The 23,906-nt window shown below is 37.7% G+C and overlaps 1 pseudogene; it reads left to right on the top strand.

Moving 5' to 3' along the window:
- Positions 1–1,990: 1,990 nt before the first annotated feature.
- On the top strand, positions 1,991–23,588 carry LOC128589735 (non-histone chromosomal protein HMG-14-like; annotated as a pseudogene).
- Positions 23,589–23,906: the final 318 nt, after the last annotated feature.

Below are 23,906 nucleotides of genomic sequence, written 5' to 3'. Positions count from 1 at the left end.
ACTTCAGAAGTGAAATAATAATTTTACTAAACTATTCCAGAACTGTCCCCCCAAAGTATTAATTTAATAGTGCAAAACACAGAGAAAAGACTCCTATTTACTCTTGTATTAAAATAAGCCTCTGTGCCAGATGCTGCGCTCCAAGTGTGGACCCAGTCCATGTCATGACATCCTCCCAGGTGAGAAGGTCAATGTCTGCTTCCAAACATGAGTAGAGTGACCAGTATATTACTATCTCCATTTTACATATAAGGAAACAGGTACCAAATATAAGTAATCTCCTCAAATAAACTCCCCAAATTTAAGTAATTTTTCAGGACTGGGAACTAGTAGTCAGTCTCTTTCTCTCTATTTATTTATTAGTTTAGTCTTAAAATCACAACATGAAACTGTCTTTTGTTTTTCTGATGGTATCTCATAATCCTGTAATCCTATTATTCCGGGAGGCCAAGGTGCAAGGATCCCTTAAGCTCAGGAGTTTGAGACCAGCCTGAGCAAGATCCAGACCTTGTTTACACTAAAAGTGGAAAAAAATTAGTCAGGCGTCTTGGCAAGGGCCAGTCGTCCCAGCTATTTGAGAGGGAAACTGAGGTAGGGAGATGGCTTGAACCCAGGCGTTTGAGGGAGGTTGCTGTGAGCTAGGCTGATGCCACTGCCCTTTAGTCTGGGTGACAGAGTGAGACTCTTGTCTCAAAAAAATAAATAAAAAAGAAAGAGTAGCTTTTTCTTATAATAAACTAATATTTGCAAAGCATTTTAAAAAGGACATTTTACTCATCTTTCATCTGATTTCATTTAAGCATCACAAGATTTATTAGCATCACTGTTTTGTTGAAAAGAAGCCAAGGCTTGGGGAATACCCACTGTCCTCCGGGTAGCTGGCGGCCAAACCCAAATCTGAGCTTTTGTCTGTGACTGTGTATGCTCAAGCCACTACATGGATTTAAATCTGACGATTGTCCTCGTGGCTCTGATGAGTACTTCATATGGTCAAGCCCTGCTACGAAAATAGTATAAAACTGACAAAAACGGTCAAAAAATATAAATTTCTTGTTCAGATTAAACTGTTAATTGTACTAAAATTCATGGGTACACTAAGAAATAAAATAAATTGTAGCAAATCTCCCCAAAGATTTTGTGGTGCATCCTTTTCTTTTTATTCACATGATCCGTGTTTACCGAGCTGCCATAAAGGACGCATGGGCTATTTTTATTCGAAGAAAGGTTGTAACACCAGCCAAGCAGAAGGGCCCGTCCATGACCAGGATGCAGCGGCCTTCATTATCTCCAACTCACTCCGAAATGACTCACGGAGAGCTGCCAGATGGTGTTTTCTCTCACCCCTCGCCTTGCATTTATTTAATTATTTTAACATTGTTTTTGTTCCGCTGCCACGATGCCTAATCGGCAGATAGATTTGGGAGTTGGTCTCTTCTTCAAATATTGACCGGTGCATTTAGAAAATTTCTCAGACTAAATTCTGGATCAGACTAAATTCTGTCATCAAGAATGATGACAAAAAGTTCCATGAATAAAAACGCTGGGCGGGTAGTAAGTCCATGAATTTGCATATATTCCTCATTTACTCCTCCAACAGCCCACAGACCAGGAGGCGGAAGTTTTTAGCAAGGTGGAGAAACCCACCCTGGGCTAAACAGCTGTTCACAGAGGCGGAGGCGGAGGCAGAGACTCAGAACTCCACCCCTAACCTTCCTACCCTGTTTCCCCCAAAATAAGACAGTGTCTTATTTTAAGGTGTGCTCCCAAAGATGCGCTAGGTCTTATCTTTCCTGTAAGTAGGTCTTATTTTCGGAGGATGTCTTATTTGGGGGGAAACAGGGTAGTAAGGCTCAGGTAGTAGAAGTTGTAAGCTCCGACACTTCTGGGAAATAAGCAAACATAATAAAGTGATAAAGAAATGCACAGTTATATTCAACCGTTTGGAGAGAGATCAGGTAGGTCAGAAATCGTGAACTGGAGACCGCGGGGGATGCGGAGAGGCCCCCCTGGCGCCAATGCACGGCAGGCGGCCCAGCTCCTCCGGGATCCAGGTTAGTGGCAGAGTCACTTCGTTTGTGGCTTCATCCTACTTTGGTGGGCCTGCACCCTGTAACCGAACCCAACCCTCTAAGGATTGAGAGGGGCAATATTCTCTCCAGAGAAGCGCCCCCTGCCCCGGGGCTGGCCAGGATTTCCCCGGGTCTGCTCCACCGAGACCACATTCTCTCAACCACATTCGCCTCCTCCGCCGCAGGAGTTAATTCCTATTAAACCTCTTTCATCCCAGTGTCTGAGGAACCTGAGCTGTAACAATACTTCAAAGGCCTTGAAAAAGAATGAAAAAAAATTTTTTTTATTGCCAGTTTAGGAATTTTTGGAGTCTTATGAATTCATGCATGTACATGTGCCAAATAGTATGTTTTGAACACTAGTCTTAAGACATAGCATAGCGTTCTTTAAAGTGGGGGCTTGGGTTGTGAATAAGAGGTGGTAGCTACCTAATTTTTCTTCACGCTGAATTGATCAGGCAATTCAGAGTCACATCTGGTTTTGGCGTAAGGGCAGGTCGGTAGTCCACAGGCACATGAACCCCCTGACATGGAGGCCTATTACACCACCATCTCCTTCTGGGTCTGCAGTGTGCCTCCTCGGCGGTCCCCTATAATTAATAGCCTATTACATACCCACAGCATCAGTGCCATGTCGGTAGATTTCTGTAAGATTACTTCTAAGACATTTTCAAATATAAAAGGTTTCTCTCTTCAGCATACTTCAAATGCTATCTTAAGGATGAAATCAATCTTTTAAATAGAAAGTGTTATCTGACATACATGGATTATCAGAATCAGCCTCTATTTCCAACCCTCAGGTGCCCTCCCACACGTTATGCCTGTCCTAAGTACCATTGTACTGTAACTGTCATCTTTGTTTCACTAAAGAAGTAACGATAATTCATCCATCTCAAGAGAAATTTCATTTTTCTTAAGAGGCACTTGGAATCCAAGAAAACCTTCTAGGCCCAGAAAACAAAGCAATCATAGTGCAATTAAAAGGTGTATGCCTTACATTTGGGGACAAAGGACTTCCTATGTTAAAGGGAGAGGTGAGAGGAAACAGAAGGCGCGCCCTTTCCCTCTTTCTAGATCCTTCTCCTCTGGCAAGAGCACAGAGAGATGTGGGCATTGCCTCCCAGTGTTTGCTAACAGTTTCAAATAAAAAAAATGTGGTCTTCCTTTCTGATCAATGGAAACTAATTGGTCCTTTTTCAGAATTTTACTCATATAAGAAAGGTACCTTTGTTTACAGACAAAGAGAGGAATGGGGTAGAGAGAGAAAACAAACAAGCAAGAAATCTTAATTTTTATTAACTCAGAAAATGTGTAGATACAGGATTCTGGAAAATTAGACAATTTATGTACAATGTAAGTATGCCATTTACACAGGTAATAGCTAATACTAGGAAACATGATAAAGAATTAGTGATAAATATCAAAAAGGGAGAAGAGAATAAAAATATCTGACTGTAATCTTACAATAAATTACTCATTATTTCAATTATACACATTCTTAAAAATTAGTTGCAAATCATAGATATGAATATTGACCAAGTCATAAAACTGGAGCAAATGAAAAGAAATACATATTTGAAACTGACCTTGATTTGTTTCCCTTCAACATAAACATTTCACAAATTTTCTCCAGATCATTCCAATTTTTTTTTTACTTTTCAAATGCTGCATTTGTTTGAGCATCGTTTTCATTCTGTCATCAACTTATTTACATTAAAGTTAATGTAGAAATCCATGATTTAAACAACTCCCAGATAAAATGGGTTACATTAAATGTGTATGTTTTAATAAAATCGTTGTATGTTGCCTGACTAAAGATGAAATTTTGTTCAAAGAAAATGTTGACAAAAACCTTTTTGGATCTACGTGCTTCTATTAAAGGATGAAAGCTGCAAAGGAGCTCTTTGTGGTACCATGTGGAAACCTCCTGAAAACGAGGCACATCTGTGCTTTCCCCCAAGGGCACCTCCAGGAGTCCAGAGTTCCCCAGTTGTGCCACCCCTGTTCCTGAGGCTGATCAGCATTGAGAAGACAGCTGGGGGGGAAAGAAACATTCTCAGCTAGCCTCAGATTTCCTAGAATCCCTGGACCTGTGTCAAAGGCAGGTAGCTGCATTCTGTAGATTGTGCTCCTGGTGTAATACACACTGTACATCCATGTGTGGGGAAAGAACACGTAAGAAAGACAATATCCTCTGCCCACACCCCACGTCACGGGTACAAACAGAGAGAGTAATCATTTCACACTTTCAAGATCCAAAGTACATACCTATCCCTAAAGTTTTCCAGCATTTAGTGATTTCTGGCAGGACAAATAAGAATTTTGTTACTCAGATATTTGATCCAACATGTAGTGTATCATGCACTAGATTTAAGGGCGAAAAACGGAGGTGTGCTCAGTCTTTTTCCTTTCTCTTATGGGAGAAAGACAGGCATATAAAACAGTAAGAGAATGGGGCCAGAACTGGAACAGGCCAGAAATTAAAGCCAAAAATCCAGGTGACCTTGGGGTGGGTAGGTTGAAGCCAAACAAATGCTTCTTTCATTGGCTTTGTTTCTATTTGTGTCATAAGAATCCTTGGTCATTCCTTAAACTATGCTTTTAAAGCATTCTTCATTGGGTCAATGGTTATGTGATGTGTCATAACCACGTAATTTTAACAAAGGTGTTACGCTAGCCATAGAGGAGAAAAGATTTCTTTCCTTGCCCATCCCCAGGTTTATGCCTGAGGCATGTGTAATAAAGGGCAGATTAATAAGAGAAGACCATGAAACTTTATTTAATATAAACTTTATGTGACATCAAGAGCCTTTATAAGGACATGGAGACCCAAGGAAACTGGTAAACTTGCTTTTTGTGTTTAGGTTTGATGAACAAGTGAACAGTCATGGACAAAGCGGGTATGATCTAATAATAACAAACTGTGAAGACTGTAACAAGACCCATTTGTTCTGATGTTTTTCTGTGTCCCTCTCTCAAAGACAGGATGTTCCTTTCTTCTGAGTACAGGGAGGGCAGCTCTCATTAAGAGTCTCAGGATAGGCTTCAGGGGGGAAGTATGGGAGGTCATCAGAGAGTTTCTAAGTTCTATGACCTATTTCAGGAAAGAGGGGTGAGGGTAAGATGAGAGTAGCCTTCCCACTTCTGCTGTTTTCTTAAATGTCAAGGTGCCATATTTGAACAGCATGTTCTGAACCCCATCACCATTTTAATCAATTCTAACATTTGATAGTAAAGCACAGAAAATATATTCAAATTCCTTTATTAAGGCAGAGATATAATTTCTTAATATATGCTAATATACATTTCCTAAATTTATTGGAATATAAAGTTGACCCTTGGACAACACAGGGTTTAGATGCATTCTTCCTACCCTGTGCAATTAAAAAAAAAATAACAAACATTTATATCTATTGACTTCCCAAGAACTTAACTACCAATAGCCTACTATTCACTGGAAGCCTTGGTGATAACATCAATAGTCAATTAACATATATTTTATATGTGTATAATATACTGGGTTCTTATAATAAAGTTAGCTAGAGAAAATAAAATGATATTTAAAAACTCATAAGGAAGAGAAAATATATTTACCTTTCATTAGTGGAAGTGGGTCATCATGAAGGTCTTCTTCCTCATTGTTTTCATGATGAGAAGGCTGAGAAGGGATTCATCTTACTATCTGCGGGGGGCAGAGGCAGGCGGGTTGCAGGAGGTGCAAGGGAGTCAGGAAAACTCTGCACAACTGTGGTTGAGAAAGATCCACATACAAGTGGACCTACACACTTCAAACCCATGTTGTTCAAGCCTTAACAGTATTGAAGATTAACATACACAGAGAGTATTTCAAATCTTTCAAATTTGAGAAAGATGTCAAATTTTTGCAGATTTTGGAATATTTACATATTCCAAAATGAGGATGAAACCCATGTCTAAATACAAACTTCATTTATGTTTCATATATATCTTAAATGCATAGCCTGAAGTTAATTATATATAATATTTGTAATAATTTTGTGCTTACAACAAACTTTTGACCTATAGCATAATGTCAGCTGTGGGATTTTCCACATGTGGCATGGCTTCAGTACTCAAAACATTTTGGATTTTGGATATTCAGATTAGGATTATTCAACTTGTATTTTAGATGCAAAACAGCTTTTTAAACAAGTGCACAGAGAAAGACTGGAAAATCTGTTGATGAGATCAGCAGAAATTTTATATGATCTTTCCTTATCTGACTAAAGTAGGGCCTCCCCAAAATATAAGCTGCCATTAGCCCCCATCTCAGCTTCCAGCCAGGAAGCAGACTACTTATCAGCATGGGGATATAAGCCCAATAGAACCTTCCATATTTCCCATTGTAACCCTAAACTCCACCCCCAGCTCCTTTTAGTTAAACGGATACATAAACTCTGACCTTGGGCTATTCAAGGAGTTCTTACTTAGTCTCTTGTCAATTAATCTACACACTCTACCACTCCAACCTAAATCAGTAGAGGAAGAATTCTTTCCTACAAAATGTTCATTCTGTTACATGAGAGGAAAAAAAAAAATCCCCCCCTTCCAGTGCATAGGCAACTTACCCCTAGGTCTGAAAACATAAACTTTATATTCTTAAGATTTATATATATTTTTTAATTTTCTTTTTCTGGATTTATGGGGTTGGTAAATGTGTTATAAAACTGGATACAACTTATCTATTTTAGGACCAAATCAGCATGTCTTTCTACTATACTTTTTTAATTATGCAAGATGCTAAAAACTGATTTTTTGCTTGATACAAAAATATTTCACATAATTTTTTGGTAATTATGTCTGAAATAAAGGTTCAAATGCATTAAACCAAGTAAAAGTTCTTTCATAAGATGATAGCTATCTCAGTCAAAGCAAAGTACAGCTAGAAACAAAGTATGAATAATATCAAAAGACTGATATGTGATCTCAGTTTCATGTACTCATTTTAAGAATCATGTATATATTGCAGTGGTCACCACACCCAGAAGTGATATGTTTCCATAGTAACTGATCTACTTAAAGAAACAAGGGTGGTGAGGAAAAAGAAAAAAGGAAAACAAAGAAACAGAAGCAGCTGGTCCTCAATATATAATGATAGCAAGAAAAATCATCAAGAAAGACATATTAAGAAGGTGGTTTATCTCAGGAAAATTCTGGGAACTTGGAAGGTTTGAGAAGATAAGTTTTGTCTTTTATTTCTTTGAATATTTTTGTAGTTTAGAGCAAAGTCATGCACATAATAGGTAATCAAATAATTAAATGGGAGATTATCTATCTATATCAATATCTAGAGAAAAAGAGAAGGTGGAGGAGGTAAAGGATAAAGAAAGCAAAGAACATAAGAAAGAAGAAAAAAGAGATGAGAAAACATGTTTCTTTACTATCAGATCAATATGGAAGAAAATAGTAAAACATACATCAGTGATCACTTGCACCTCATTCTCAGACCTAACAATCAACTGCGAAGGCTAAAGGGGGAAAATGTTCCTTATTAAAACTTATCATTGCAGGTGTTCACAAATACCACCCAAGTCACTCTGACTCGAGTTGCCACTGTGATAAGAAAGGCTCAGCCTAAAGGTGAATTATTTTCATAAGTTTGAGTTTAATTCATTCAGCCAGCTTTGAATTTTGAGAACAGAATAACATATGTTCCCTTCCCCACTGGCATTTTTACACTCATGTAAGCCAAAGGTAAATGTCCTGTCAACAACCCAAGTAAGAAAAAAAGTACATGATTCTGAAGATTAAAATACTTAAATACACATGAACATTTTGTAGTATGTTACTAGGTGTTTTGATTTTTTAACTATAACCTTTGATGTTTAAATTTTTATTTTCTGTTCTAAGCTTATCTCTCCTTAAACTTTCAATAGCAATTAAAAATTAAATTGACTATATTGATGAAGGTTAATTTACTTGTGTAGAAGATTTAAACAAAAAGAATTTGGGTTATATTTACAAAGCAATTTGCCTCTATAAACTTCAAAACTTTATGAAAACATCGTCTGGTGATAATCTTGGAATTACTGTTAATTAAATAGAAACTATGTTCTTCTGAGACTTGAATGTGCATACAAATTATCTGAAATCTTATTAAGTTGTAGATTTTTATTTACTAGATCTAGAGTAAAGCCTAAGGTTCTGATTTTGAATATCCATCTGATGCTGAAGCTGCTGGTCATCAGACCACATTTTGAAAAGCAATGTACATATGATCACTTCACGTACAATCTTACATACACTCTTAACTTGTCAAATAACTAAGGGCTCTAGCCATTTATAGTGTCTGGTACGTTAAAGTACCACACACATGGAATCTCCATACAAATTTGTGAGAATTGCTTCCTGACAACAGGTAGTTGGTTTGTCTGTTTTCCTGTCTGTCTTTGACAGTAATGGAGATCCCTTATTATTTGGAGTCCAATCTTTACGACAAAATTTGCTGCTTTACAAAATGTGTTGATGTAAAAATCTAAAAAATACTCACCGACCTGAGTAACAATAACATTTTTGGCAACACACAGAGGAACAGGAAATTGTAATGAGTTTCTTTTAGTCCAAAAAGCAACCACAAACTATTTTTCATACTGTTATTGGAACAGCAGAATCAACGTCCTCCATATGGGCCAGTAAAAAAGACAGCATTAAAATGCTATTGGAAACCATAAATTGAAAAATGGGCAGGTTCTGAGTGTAATGATAGGAGCAGGTCATAAACAGGAAGCCAGCAAATCTTAAGGGAGATCTTCCGTGACCTCGACTCATTTAAAAAATACACACATACACATGGAAGTAGTTTCCTCATGATTTTTTTATTTCTAGTTTTAAATTCATTTTAGTGACGAGCAAGAAAATCCACCTCAAGAGATTCTGAAACTATGCAGTTGAGCTAATTTATTACAATCTCCATTTATTAAAAAATGGTAAAACACAGGGTAAGTTTGCCCCGTGATTAAAGTCAGAAAACATTAGAATATTATTCTTCTGCTTGTTAAGAGAGGTAATGAAAAAATTAATAAATACAAGTCAAAACTTAGCTTCTTTTTTCTCTATAAATGTCCACAAGCTTTTTGTATGAGCTTAAGCAGATATTCAGATAATTCCATCTATCTTATTCCCACTGTTAATATCTTAAAATTTTTTGATGAACTATAAATGATCAACAAGCAGAATACTTCACAGAGCAAAAAGAGCTGAACAGAAGTATATTTATTACATTTCATACTAAAATAATTCCTTTTGGTTTTCTGGTTCTAAAGTTAACAGATTTCACAACAACAAAAATCATACTTTTCCAGCAGTTGGAGGTTTAGCCATTTCCACTACAGATGGGTTGACTTACTTGATTTCTGATTTCCAGTGAAAAACTGTTATTGACAACTCCTGCCTTCTGCCTAATTTGTCTCATATCCATGTCTCCTAAAATCAAGGAAAAAAGATAGTACATGTTTCATTATATGTATTAATGTGAGCCAAATGCAAGTCAATAACAATAACAATGAGCCATCCAAAAAATAAATCTAGAAAGCAATTCTATTTATCATACCATAAAAAATAAATTAAATAAAATTTAATATATAAATTTTTATAATGTATAAATTTAATGAAAGTGGTAAAAGTTCTGCACATTCAAAACTGTAAATCATTGATGAAAGAAATTGAAGATGACATAAATAAATGGAAAAGTATTCTCTGTTCATGGATTTGAAAAATGAATATGATTAAAATATCTATACAATCCAAAGCGATGTATAGATTCAGTACATTCCCTAACAAAATTCCAATGGCATAGAAATAGAAAAAACAGTCCTAACATTTACATGGAATTACAAAAGACCTTGAATAGACAAAACAATCTTAAGTAAAAAGAACACAATTGGAAGCATCATACCACAGAATTTCCAAATATACTGCAAAGCTACAGCAATCAAAATAGCATGTTATTGTCATAAAACAGACATATAGAGTAATGAAACAGAAGAGCCCAGAAATGAACACCTATACAGCCAATGTATTTCTAACAGGAGTATCAAGAATATACAATGTTATTGGGAATATACAAGAAATGGTGTTGGGAAAATTGGACATTCATATGCAGAAGAATGAACTTAGACCCTTATCTCACATCATATATTAAAATCACATGAAAATAAAGACTTAAGATTTTATGATTTAAATATAATATGTGAAACACTAAAATTACTAGAGAAAAACATAGGGAGAAAATGTTCATGACACTGGTCTGGGCAATGACTTTTTGGATATGACCCCAAAGTGCAAGCAATAAAAGCAAAAAGAGATAAATAAGATTGCATCAAATTAAAAAGATTCTTCACAGTAAAGGAACCAACAGCAGAGGGAAGATCAACCTAAAGAATGGGAGAAAATATTGCAAGCTATATAGCTTTAAAAGAGTTCATATACAAAATACATGAGGTCTGACAATTAAGTTTGAGAAGTCATCCTAGAAAAAAGTGCTACAGTTCTCATTGCTGAATTTCACAATGGTCACCTTCAAAGTACTGTCCTTGGGATGTTATGCACTGAAGCTAGGGCCCGGTCTACCCTTCAAAGCAATTTTGGAACTTTTTCTAGATTGGCCATCAGAACTGTCATCCTATTACCCTTGATGTCCTGAATGTCATCAAAATGTCTTCCTTTCAATATTTCCTTTATCTTTGGGTAAAGAAAAAATTCATCAGGGGCCAGATTAGGTGAGTAGGAAGGGTGTTCCAATATAGTTACTTGTTTACTGGCTAAAAACTCCTTCACAGGCAGTGCCCTGTGAGCTGATACAAGAGTCACACCTTTTTCATGCCACAATTTTCAGTTAAGATTTTCTATTTCTCTATTGATGTTTACTTGCTCTTCTATGTTTCTCACAGTCAGCTGATGATTTTGACACACAATTTCATGACTTTTTGCAATGTTTTCATCAGTTCTCATTACTGGCTGCCCTGACCTCTCTTCATCAGTGACACTTTCTGTCTCCTCAGAAGAGCATTTAATTCATTTGCACACTACCATTTCTTCATGGCATTATCTCCATATACATATCTCTGATTTTACTTCCACTACTGACAAATTTAACAAGAAAGTTAATGTTTGTTCTTTGCTCTAATTCAAGTTCCAACATTCTTGCAACAACACACAAAAACATGCAACAATAGTAATGAACACCACTCAGCAAGACACTGCCACATGTCAACACAAACACAGCTGGGACACTCTGATATAAAAAAGTTATGAAATCTTAACAAGCTGTTTGTACAGTGTTGCCAACATAACCACACCATGGCAAGTTCATATACTTAATTGTCAGGCGTTCGTATAAGGAAATCAAGCAACTCAATAGCAAAAAAAACACCAAATTAAAAATTGGGAAAAAGGCCTAAACAAACATAACTCACAAAAATACATACAAATTGTCAGAAGATACATGAAAAAAATGTTCAACATCACTAATTTGTTTATTGCAAAGAAAGGCAAATTAAAACCATAATGAGATATCACATTTGTTAAAATAGGTATTGTTAAAAAATAATAATAATTTCTATTGAGGTTTCAGGGAAAATAGAATCTTTGTACAATGTTTGGCAATATAAATTGGTGTAGCTATTAAGAAAAACAGGGAGAAGTTTCCTCAAAAAATTAATAGTAGAACTACCATAAAATTTAGTAATCCAACTTCCAAAGGAAATGAAATCAGTATGTTGAAAAGATATCTGCACTCCCATGTTTATGGCACAATTATTAATAATAGCCAACATGCAGAAACTAAGCATTGCTTGAACCAATATGGTTGAACATATGCCATATATGAAGGGGTCTGACAATTAAGTTCGGGAACTTGCCACCATGTGCTTACATTGGCAGCACTGTTTTAACAACTTGGTAGGGTTTCATAACCTTGGTATATCAGTATTTCACAGTTGTTTTCCTGTTGAGTTATGACAATGACTTACTGAGTGGCATTCATTATTGTTGTTGCTGCATGTTTTTGTGTGCTGTTGCAAGAATGTTAGAGCTTGAATTAGAGCAAAGAAAAAACGTTAAATTTCTTGTTGAACTTGGCAAGAATGGAAATGAAATCAGAAACATGTTAGTCCAAATTTATGGCGATAATGCCATGAAGTAAATGGCAGTATACAAATGGATTAAACATTTTTCTGAGGGGAGAAAAAGTGTCGCTGATGAAGAAAGGTCAGGGCAGCCAGTAATGAGCAGAACTGATGAAACATTGCCAAAAGTGATAAAATTATGTGTCAACATCATTAAGCTGATTGTGAGAAGCACAGCAGACCAGGTAAATGTGGATAGAGAAGAAGTTAGGAAAATCTTAACTGAAAAATCTTGATATGAGAAAGGTGTGAACAAAAATGGTCCTGAAAGGGATTAGTGATATGCAAAAGTAAAGGAGGGTTGAAGTTTGCCAAGACCTTTTGGAGACACAAAACGATTTGAGAGCCATGTCATTATGGTGCTGAAACATGGGCGTATCAATACAGCCCTGAAACAAAGCATCAAACTGCATGATGGAAGTCAGTCAATTCTCCACAATCAAAAAAGTTCCATCAGTCCAAATCAAGAGTCAAATGATGTTGCTAACCTTTTTTGAAATAAGAGGGATTATTCATCATGAATTTGTGCTAAAATGGACAGTTAACCAAGTTTACTATTTGGAAATGCTGAAAAAGTGCATGAAATATTACACAAAGATGACCTGAACTTTTCACCAGAAACTCATGTCTCTTGCATCATGACAATGCACAGCTCACACAGCACTATCTCTAGGAAGTCAGTCAATTCTCCACAATCAAAAAAGTTCCATCAGTCCAAATCAAGAGTCAAAATGATGTTGCTAACCTTTTTTGAAATAAAAGGGATGATTCATTATGAATTTGTGCTAAAATGAACAGTTAACCAAGTTACTATTTGGAAATGCTGAAAAAGTGCACGAAATATTACACAAAGATGACCTGAACTTTTCACTAGAAACTCATGTCTCTTGCATCATGACAATGCACCAGCTCACACAGTGCTACCTCTTGAAGAATTTTTTAGCCAGCAAAAAAATAAATATATTGGCAAACCCTCCTTACATACCTGTTCTGGCTTCCTATATTTTTTTAATTCAAAGTTAAAGGAACTATAGAAAGGACAATATTTTGATAACATTCAGGACATCAAGGGCAATACAATGACAGCTCTCATGGCCATTCTAGAAGTAGAGTTTCGACATTGGTTTGAAGGTTGGTCTGGGAGTGGTCATCAGTGCATAACTTCACAAGAGGAGTACTTCAAAGTACTCCTCTGTAGAAATATTCAGCCATGAAATATGAAGTGATTTTTTTCTAGGATGAGTTCTTGAACTTAATTGTCAGACCTTGTGTATTTGGTGAAATACCATTCAGCCTTTAAAAAAGAAGGCAGTCGAGGGGGTTGGAGCCTTCGTGTGTGAAAAGTAAAAGCTAAAAAAAAAAAAAGAAGGCAATCCTGTTCTCTGTCACAATGCGGATGAACTTGGAGAACAATGTGCTAGGTGAAGTAAGCCAGACACAGAAAGAAATACTGCATGATCTCATTTATATGTAGAATCTAAGAAAGTTAAAGAGTAGAACAGTGGTTTCCAGGGGACTAGGGGATGGGGGTATGGGAGACAGGTACAAAGTTTCAGTTGGATAGGATGAATAAATTCTGGGGAGCTATTATACTAGTACAGCTTGATGACTATAGCTAATAGTAACATATTGCATACTTGAAAATTGTTAAGAGAATAGTCTTATGTGTTCTTATTATTTTTATTATTATTATTATTTTTATTGTTGGGGATTCATTGAGGGTACAATAAGCCAGGTTACATTGATTGCAATTATTAGGCAATGTCCCTCTTGCAATCATGTCTTGCTCCCATAAAGTGTGACACACACCAAAGCCCCAACCCCCTCCCTCTGTCCCTCTTTCTGCTTTTCCTCCCCCCAATAAGCTTAATTGTCATTAATTGTCCTCATATCAAAATTGAGTACATAGGATTCATGCTTCTCCATTCTTGTGATGCTTTACTAAGAATAATGTCTTCCACTTCCACTTCCAGGTTAATACGAAGGATGTAAAGTCTCCATTTTTTTTAATGGCTGAATAGTATTCCATGGTATACATATACCACAGCCTGTTAATCCATTCCTGGGTTGGTGGGCATTTAGGCTGTTTCCACATTTTGGTGATTGTAAATTGAGCTGCAATAAACAGTCTAGTGCAAGTGTCCTTATGATAAAAGGATTTTTTTCCTTCTGGGTAGATGCCCAGTAAAGGGATTGCAGGATCAAATGGGAGGTCTAGCTTGAGTGCTTTGAGGTATCGCCATACTTCCTTCCAGAAAGGTTGTACTAATTTGCAGTCCCACCAGCAGTGTACAAGTGTTCCCTTCTCTCCACATCCACACCAGCATCTGCAGTTTTGAGATTTTGTGATGCAGGCCATTCTCACTGGGGTTAGATGATATCTCAGGGTTGTTTTGATTTGCATTTCTCTAATATATAGAGATGATGAACATTTTTTCATGTGTTTGTTAGCCATTCGTCTGTCGTCTTTAGAGAAAGTTCTATTCATGTCTCTTGCCCATTGATATATGGGATTGTTGGCTTTTTTCATGTGGATTAATTTGAATTCTCTATAGATACTAGTTATCAAGCTTTTGTCTGATTGAAAATGTGCAAATATCCTTTCCCATTGTGTAGGTTGTCTCTTTGCTTTGGTTATTGTCTCCTTAGCTGTACAGAAGCTTTTCAGTTTAATGAAGTCCCATTTGTTTATTTTTGTTGTTGTTGCAATTGCCATGGCAGTCTTCTTCATGAAGTCTTTCCCCAGGCCAATATCTTCCAGTGTTTTTCCTATGCTTTCTTGGAGGATTTTTATTGTTTCATGCCTTAAATTTAAGTCCTTTATCCATCTTGAATCAATTTTTGTGAGTGGGGAAAGGTGTGGGTCCAGTTTCAGTCTTTTACATGTAGACATCCAGTTCTCCCAACACCATTTATTGAATAGGGAGTCTTTCCCCCAAGGTATGTTCTTGTTTGGTTTATCGAAGATTAGGTGGTTGTAAGATGTTAGTTTCATTTCCTGGTTTTCAATTCAATTCCAAGTATCTATGTCTCTGTTTTTGTGCCAGTACCATGCTCTCTTGAGCACTATGGCTTTGTAGTACAGACTAAAATCTTGTATGCTGATGCCCCCAGCTTTATTTTTATTACTAAGAACTTCCTTAGCTATACGGGGTTTTTTCTGGTTCCATACAAAATGCAGAATCATTTTTTCCAAATCTTGAAAGTACGATGTAGGTACTTTGATAGGAATGGCATTGAATAGGTAGATCGCTTTGGGAAGTATAAACATTTTAACAATGTTGATTCTTCCTATCCATGAGCATGGTATGCTCTTCCATTTGTTAATATCCTCTGCTATTTCCTTTCTGAGGATTTCATAGTTTTCTTTATAGAAGTCCTTCACCTCCTTCGTTAGGTATATTCCTAGGTATTTCATTTTCTTTGAAACTATGGTGAAGGGAGTTGTGTCCTTAATTAGCTTCTCATCTTGACTGTTATTGGTGTATACAAAGGCTACTGACTTGTGGACATTGATTTTATATCCTGAAATATTACTGTATTTTTTGATGATTTCTAGGAGTCTTGTGGTTGAGTCTTTGGGGTTCTCTAAGTATAAGATCATGTCATCAGCAAAGAGGGAGAGTTTGACCTCCTCTGCTCCCATTTGGATTCCCTTTATTTCCTTGTCTTGCCTAATTGTATTGGCTAGAACTTCCAGCACTATGTTGAATAGTAAAGGTGACAGAGGACAACCTTGTCTGGTTCCAGTTCTAAGAGGAAAAGCTTTCAGTTTTACTCCATTCAGTAAAATATTGGCTGTGGGTTTGTCATAGATAGCTTCAATCAGTTTTAGAAATGTGCCACCTATGCCTATACTCTTCAGTGTTCTAATTAGAAAAGGATGCTGGATTTTGTCAAATGTTTTTCTGCATCTATTGAGAGGATCATGTGATCTTTATTTTTGCCTCTGTTAATACGGTGGATAACATTTCTGGACTTGCGTATGTTAAACCAGCCTTGCATCCCTGGGATGAAGCCTACTTGATCATGATGAATGACTTTTTTGATGATAAGCTGTAATCTATTGGCTAGGATTTTGTTGAGGATTTTAGCATCTATATTCATGAGTGAGATTGGTCTGAAATTCTCCTTTTTATTTGGGTCATTTCCTGCTTTTGGTATCAGGTTGATGTTTGCTTCATAGAATGTGTTGGGGAAGATTCCTTCTTCCTCAATTTTTTGAAATAATTTCTGCAATACAGGAATAAGCTCTTCCTTAAAGGTTTGATAGAATTCTGGTGTGAAGCCATCTGGACCAGGGCATTTTTTGGTTGGAAGCTTTTTTATTGTTTCTTTGATCTCAGTGCTTGAAATTGGTCTGTTCAGGAGCTCTATTTCTTCCTGGCTGAGTCCAGGGAGAGGGTGTGATTCCAAATACTTATCCATTTCCTTCACATTGTCAAAATTTCTGGGCATAGAGTTTCTGGTAGTATTCAGAGATGATCTCTTGTATCTCTGTGGGATCAGTTGTTATTTCCCCTTTATCATTTCTGATTGAGGTTACTAGAGATTTTACTTTTCTATTCCTCGTTAGTCTGGCCAATGGTTTCTCTTTATTTATTTTTTCAAAAAACCAACTCCTTGTTTCATTAATTTTCTGAATGATTGTTTTGTTTTCAATTTCATTGATCTCTGATTTGATTTTGGATATTTGTTCTCTTCTACTGAGTTTAGGCTTAGATTGTTCTTCTTTTTCCAATTCCATAAGATCTCTTGTGAGATAGTTGATGCGCTCTCTTTCTGTTTTTCGAATGTAGGCATTAAAAGCAATGAATTTCCTCTCAAAACTGCTTTTGCAGTATCCCACAGGTTTTGGTAGCTTGTGTCTTCATTGTTGTTATGCTCAAGAAAGTTAATTACTTCCTGTTTTATTTCTTCCTGCACCCATCTGTTATTCAACAGAAGATTGTTTAATTTCCATGCCTTTGGGTGGGGTCGAGCATTTTTGTTAGAGTTGAGTTCTACCTTTAGTGCCTTATGGTCTGAGAAGATACAAGGTAAAATTTCAATTCTTTTGATTCTGTTGATATTTGTTTTGTGTTCCAGGATATGATCAATTTTGGAGAATGTTCCATGGGGTGATGAGAAGAATGTATATTCTTTATCTTTGGGATGGAGTGTTCTATATTCGTCTATCAAGCACAGTTGTTCTAGGGTGTCATTTAAATCTCTTATATCCTTGTTTAATTTCTGTTTAGAGGATCTGTCCAGCTCTGTAAGAGGAGTGTTAAAGTCCCCTGTTATGATGGTATTATCAGATATCATATTGCTGAAACTGAGTAAGGTCTGTTTCAAGAATATGGGAGCATTTAAATTGGGTTCATAAATATTTAGGATTGAAATGTCTTCTTGTTGTATTTTTCCCTTGGCCAATAGAAAGTGACCATCTTTGTCTTTTTTGACTTTAGTTGCTTTAAATCCACATGTATCTGAAAATAAGATTGCAGCTCCTCTTTTCTTCTGAATTCCATTTGCCTGAAAAATTGTCTTCCAACTCTTGACTCGGAGCTTGAATTTGTCTTTTGAAGCCAGGTGTGTTTCTTGCAGACAGCAAATGGATGGCTTGTGTTTTTTAATCCAGTCAGCCAATCTATGTCTCTTCAGTGGGGAATTCAAGCCATTAACATTTACTGAGATAGTTGATAAGTGTGGTAGTATTCTATTCGTCTTATTTGGTGAGAGTCCATTGCTTAGTTTTATCTTTTGCATCAGTGTGGAGGTTTGGTTCTGTCCTTTAATTTCTGAGTTCTTGTTTTTTTTTGTTTTTGTTTTTTTTTTTTTGTAGAGACAGAGTCTTACTTTATGGCCCTCGGTAGAGTGCCGTGGCCTCACACAGCTCACAGCAACCTCCAACTCCTGGGCTTCAGTGATTCTCTTGCCTCAGCCTCCCAAGTAGCTGGGACTACAGGCTGAGTTCTTACTTTGATGCTGATCCATTATGGTGGTCAGTGTGCAGAACAGGTTGAAGTATTTCCTGTAGAGCTGGTCTTGTTTTGGCGAATTTCCTCAATGTTTGTATATCGTAAATGATTTGATTTCTCTGTCAATTTTTAAGCTTAGCTTAGCAGGGTACAGAATTCTGGGCTGGAAATTGTTCTGTTTAAGTAGATTAAAGGTAGATGACCATTGTCTTCTTGTTTGGAAAGTTTCATTAGAGAAGTCTGCGGTCACTCTGATGGATTTGCCCCTGTAGGTCAACTTACCAGGCGCTTACTCCTGGCAGCTGGCAGAATCTTTTCGTTTGTCTTGACTTTAGACACAATTGTGTCTTGGAGAAGCTCGGCTAGAGTTGAGGTGACCTGGGGTCTGATATCCCTCTGAAAGCAGTGTGCCAGAATCTTTGGTGATATTTGGGAAATTTTCTTTTATAATATTCTCTAGTATGGCTTCCATTCCTCTGGGGCATTCTTCTGCCCCTTCTGGAATTCCTATAACTCGTATGTTGGAACACTTCATAAAGTCCCATAATTCTGACAGTGAACGTTCTGTTTTCTCTCTCTTCTTTTCTGCCTCTTTTACTATCTGAGTTATCTCAAAAACTTTGTCTTCTACCTCTGAAATTCTTTCTTCTGCATGGTCTAACCTGTTGCTGATACTTTCCATTATATCTTTAAGTTCCCTAATTGACTGTTTCAGTTCCTTCAGCTCTGCTATATCCTTTTTATATTCTTCATATCGTTCATCTCTTATTTGATTCTGTTTTTGGATTTCCTTATGGTTATTTTCCACTTTATTAGTAGTTTCCTTCATTGTTTCCATCATTTCTTTCATTGTTTTCATCATGTGTACTCTAAATTCCCTTTCTGTCATTCCTAACATTTCTTTATAGGTGGAATCCTCTGCAGTAGCTACCTCATGGTCCCTTGGCAGGGTTGTTCTGGACTGGTTCTTCATGTTGCCTGGAGTTTTCTGCTGATTCTTCCTCATGAGTGATTTCTTTTATCTGTTTCCTTGCCCTAATTTTCCTTTCACTTCCTCTTGCTCTTTAAGTTCTCGTGCCTGTGGACTAAGGGTTAGATGAGTCCTTTTGGTACAGGACCAGAAGGGTGAGAAGATTGAAGAGCAAGAAAGGGATGAAAGAAAGGAGGACCGAGTGAAAAGAAAAAAAAAAAGAGAGAGAAAGGAGAGGCGATGGGTAAAAGGAATATTGACAAAAAGAAGAGAGGCACACAAATAGGGAGACAGAGCAATATAGGTGTACAGTAGGGTACTTTGACACAACCTTAAAAAAAAAAACCCACCTTCTGGGGGTGCCATTTGGGTGGTTCCCTTGAGGTCAGTAGCTCTTTGCTAAACTGATCAAACACAGTACCCCACCTCCACCAACTAGAGAGGAAAGACAAAAATGCTATAAATCAAACCAAAACAAGCAAACAGAAAACTTTATGGTATAAAATTGGGTGAAAAACCAAATAATAGCGGTAGAAACAGTAGCAAAAATGAAGTTCTAGTTATTGAAAAAGGCAGCAATGGGAAATTATAATTAAACTAGAAAAATTGAGAAAGAAAAAAGATCTGTATGGAAAAGGTTGAAATTAAAAAACAAAACAGCATCAACAACATCAAAATAAACAAAAAAACAACCAAACCAAAAAAAAAACACAACCAAAAACAAAGCAGTATGTATATGTCGTTGAATATTGTCTGGGCAACACATGGTCTTCTGGGGTATGAGATGTTAATCACAGTTCTGATTGACTGGAGGCTGCTGATTTCTCAAACCCCAGCAGGTAGACATCCTAAATCTCCCTTCAGCCCACTTAAAAGGTACTTTGAACTTGTAAACTTGCTGAGCAGAAGCCTTCCCAGGAAAGTGCTTGTATCTGGAATCAGTGCTGAAGTGGCTATCCACTTACTCAGTGTGCCAAAACCGGTCTCACTCTGCTCCTGAGGGTTAGGGCTGCAAGGCAGCTCAGACCCCACCCTTAGGCTACTCTGTTGCTGGGTTACCAGCTCCCACCTGATTCTAGCTCTGCCACCCTGGGGGCCGAGCTTGCCGGGGCAGATCGCTCACAATGGCTCCCCGTGGCCCACAGCCAAACACTATTAGCTCTGTCTGGCTCAGCGGCTCAGACTGGGGCCCTAGACAACGGCCAAAGTTCTCCGCACTCCCGCTCAGGCTCTCCCCAAGGCAGTTCAACTGAGTGCCAAGTCTAAAGACACCAAAACAGTTCACAGGTAAGGCCTTTCCGGTTTGCAGTCTCGCTGCTACTGAACTTATAGTTGCGGGCGGGTTTAGACCGATTGAACACACGTGACCGCTTGCCAGTTTTCCACTGTTTTAGTCCTCCTCTTGGGGTCCAGAAGTCTCTCGCTGACTCCCTGTATCCTCACAAGGGTGATGATAGGCAGATCCCACCAGCCAGAGATGCCTGGAGTTCTATCTCCCCAGACTCACGGTGCCCAGATGCAAGGAAGCTGTTACTCGGCCGCCATCTCAACCTTGTCCTGGGCCTGTTTCTTTTTCCAGCCCCTGCGAGAAGCCGAATGCAAGGCCCATTGGCACAGATGCAGGGCAAATCTAGAATTTCTCTGCTCAACTGGGTCCCGAGTGGGTTCAGCGTAGCTGGGCCGGGAATAGTGGAGCATCAGTCTTCCGGCTGAGGCTGGAAGCCGTCTTATGTGTTCTAACCACAAAATATAAGTGAGGTGATAAATATGCCAATTAGCTTGATTTAATCTTTTCAGAATGTGTACAGATATCAAAACATCACCTGGTGTACCCTAAATACATATAATCTTTTTTAAAAAACAAGTTAGGTGAGGTCCTAGATATAAAACCCTCTTCAAAATAATAGTTTGTGCACATTGAACCCATCAAATATTCAAAATTATTATAAATTAAAATTATTTGATTGGTTGCCTCATGTATCATTGGTTTCTTGGCAGAGTACCAACGGCAGACCACTCTTTTTCTAATGTAGATATTGCATCCAAGACACCATGAGCCACATTCAGTTGCAAGATACATGTAGCCTGAAGAGTATGTTTTGGTTTGAGTTCGTTTTTGCAGTACAGTATTTTGAAGACCTTTGCAGTTTGGTATTTTGCAATTTGGCATTTGGCATTTACACAGGGCCGAAGCTGGCCACCTCATACCACTTCTCAACTTTTCCCAACTGTTTAACACCCATCCAATCCACTCACTTTTTTATTTCGAATTAATATGGGGTATAAATTTTTAGGGTACATTGTTCTCATTTCCAAGGTAAAGTTCGAATTGTAGAAGAGTCCCTCACCCAGGGGGCATGCTGAACACCCTCGCATCATCGTGCACATTAGGTGAGATCTGCCAAATGCCCTCCCTCCTCCCCCCAGTTACCCTCCTCCTCCCCTGAATACCCTCCCCCCTTCCTTCTCACTCTGTCCTATTTGTGTTTTATCACTCGTATGAGTGTGTGATTGCTTATATATTAGTCATTCTTCTTAGTAAAAGTATCTCAAGAATGGAAAAAAAATACCTATTCATTTTTATTACCTGTCTCGTATCTGTACTGAGCCCTGCCACACAAGCAGATAGCAGTGGAAAACCCCCAAATAAAATACCTTCCACTGTGACATCTTCACTTGGAAGAAAAATGCTCCTTTTCTTTTCCTACCATTATCGGTAAGTATCCTTTCATTTCATGTGACAGCAAGCCAATATTCGAAATGTTAGGGAATACTTAGCAAAAACCAGTGTTGGCAGCATCTCAGGAACTCTTGTGACTCTGAGCATCCTGGAAAATTGCTGATCTGTATGCAGCTCAGCTTTGGATTTGGATTTGAGTCTGCTTTGCAACATCATCTTGTTCTGTTGAATGAAAACTTAAAATCGTCTCTGTTCCCTTTTCCCCTGTTCTCTCAATCCTTCAGACAGTGGGATTTTCCATTAGAAAGAGAGTGGATAGCACTTGGAAGAAAAAAAAAGTCAGTTTTTTTGTTCTCCTTCTTCTGTTCACTATAATACAAAGCTTTGCTACTCCTCTCGGGAAAATGTAAGGCTGGCTGGCAGTCAGTTTGACAGAAGGAGAGCAGTGCAGCGGAAAATTGCATAACAGGATAAAAATCTATGGGGCCACAGGAATCCCATCAAAACTGGCTCCTCCTGTCAAAATGCAGACAAGTGACAAGGACAAATATAGGATGTTATTTATATTTAAATATTTCTAAAGATATCATAATTATACTTCTGCCTCTGTTATCAACCATTTTCCTGTGAGCCACAGTTCTGCAAACTAAATGATGTATGTTGGAGAAAATCTACATAAGAATCAGACAAGTTTCAATCAGACATCTGGAGAAATCCTATAAACTCCTTAAATAGCTATTTCTAAAGAATAGAGCATAATTTATTTTTCCAAAGACATTTTCTTTAGAGAACAATAGCCAAATACAATAAAAATAGGTTATTCCTAATTCTTTGGGCATGAGAAAACTAAACTATCCAGCAATTAGTTACTAAATTTCATTTAAAATTAAATTTGATATTTTAAAAAATGTCCTTTTTTTCACAGTACATCATATTGAGTCATTGGCTAGCTAAAGTTACTGAGTGATGGATGGCCTTTATTAAACTTTATGATAACTTCAATAAACTGACAGCTGTCAAAAAATGTAAATTTTCTTATTTTGAAACTTAGAGCAGATCGGGTGGCAGGAGGACCGGCAGCGGCCAGGCAGCGCAGCTTCGTGAAGGCTCTGGGTGCGCCGCGGCCCACAGGCACCCGGCACGCGCCCTGCCCGCCGCCAAGATGCGAAGAGGAAGGTCAGCTCTGCCGAAGGAGCAGGGAAGGAAAAGCCCAAGAAGAGGTCGGCGCGGTTGTCAGCTAAACCTGCTCCTGCAAAAGTGGAAACGAAGCCAAAAAAGGCAGCAGCAAGGGATAAATCTTCAGACAAAAAAGTGCAACTGAAAGGGAAAAGAGGAGCAAAGGGAAAGCAGGCTGAAGTGGCTAACCAAGAAACTAAAGAAGATTTACCAGCAGAAAACTGAGAAACTAAAACTGAGGAGGATCCAGCCGCTGACGAAGCAGGAGAGAAAGAAGCCAAGTCTGATTAATATCATATACCACGTCTTATCAGTGGTCCCTGTCTCCCTTCTTGTACAATCCAGAGGAATATTTTTATCAACTATTTTGTAAATGCAAGTTTTTTAGTAGCTCTAGAAACATTTTTAAGAAGGAGGGAATCCCACCTCATCCCATTTTTTAAGTGTAAATTGCTTTTTTTTTTAAGAGGTGAAATCATTTGCTGGTTGTTTATTTTTTGGTACAACCAGAAAATAGTGTGGGATGTTAAATTAATGGGAGGCTTTGACTATCTTGGGTATGAGCTTAACATTCCATAGATGGGGGTTAGTTTTATATCCTGTAATACGAAGCATACTAAATGGCAGTGTGGAGTCCCAGTCCTGCATTAATGTGTGAACATTTTAAATTACTTCTATTCCATGTCGTTTTGTACTAGAATTGTTTCCTAAAGAAAACCACTCCCGTGATCATGGCTCTCCGTGTCAGAACTGTGTACACCCCTTAACATCTTTGGTTATGGTGCTCCTGTTTTCCTAATAACTTTGTTGCTGTGCTGTGCAGGACTGAAAATCTGAGCATGTAGCATATGGTAATGAAGTGTGAATTGGTGGGACTTACCTAACAGCGTATCAGCATTTGAAGAT

Source organism: Nycticebus coucang, chromosome 7, assembly GCF_027406575.1.
Source record: "Nycticebus coucang isolate mNycCou1 chromosome 7, mNycCou1.pri, whole genome shotgun sequence".
Taxonomy (NCBI): Eukaryota; Metazoa; Chordata; class Mammalia; order Primates; family Lorisidae; genus Nycticebus; species Nycticebus coucang.
The sequence above is the reverse complement of the archived record's forward strand: the minus strand, read 5'-3'. Positions and strand labels throughout refer to the sequence as shown.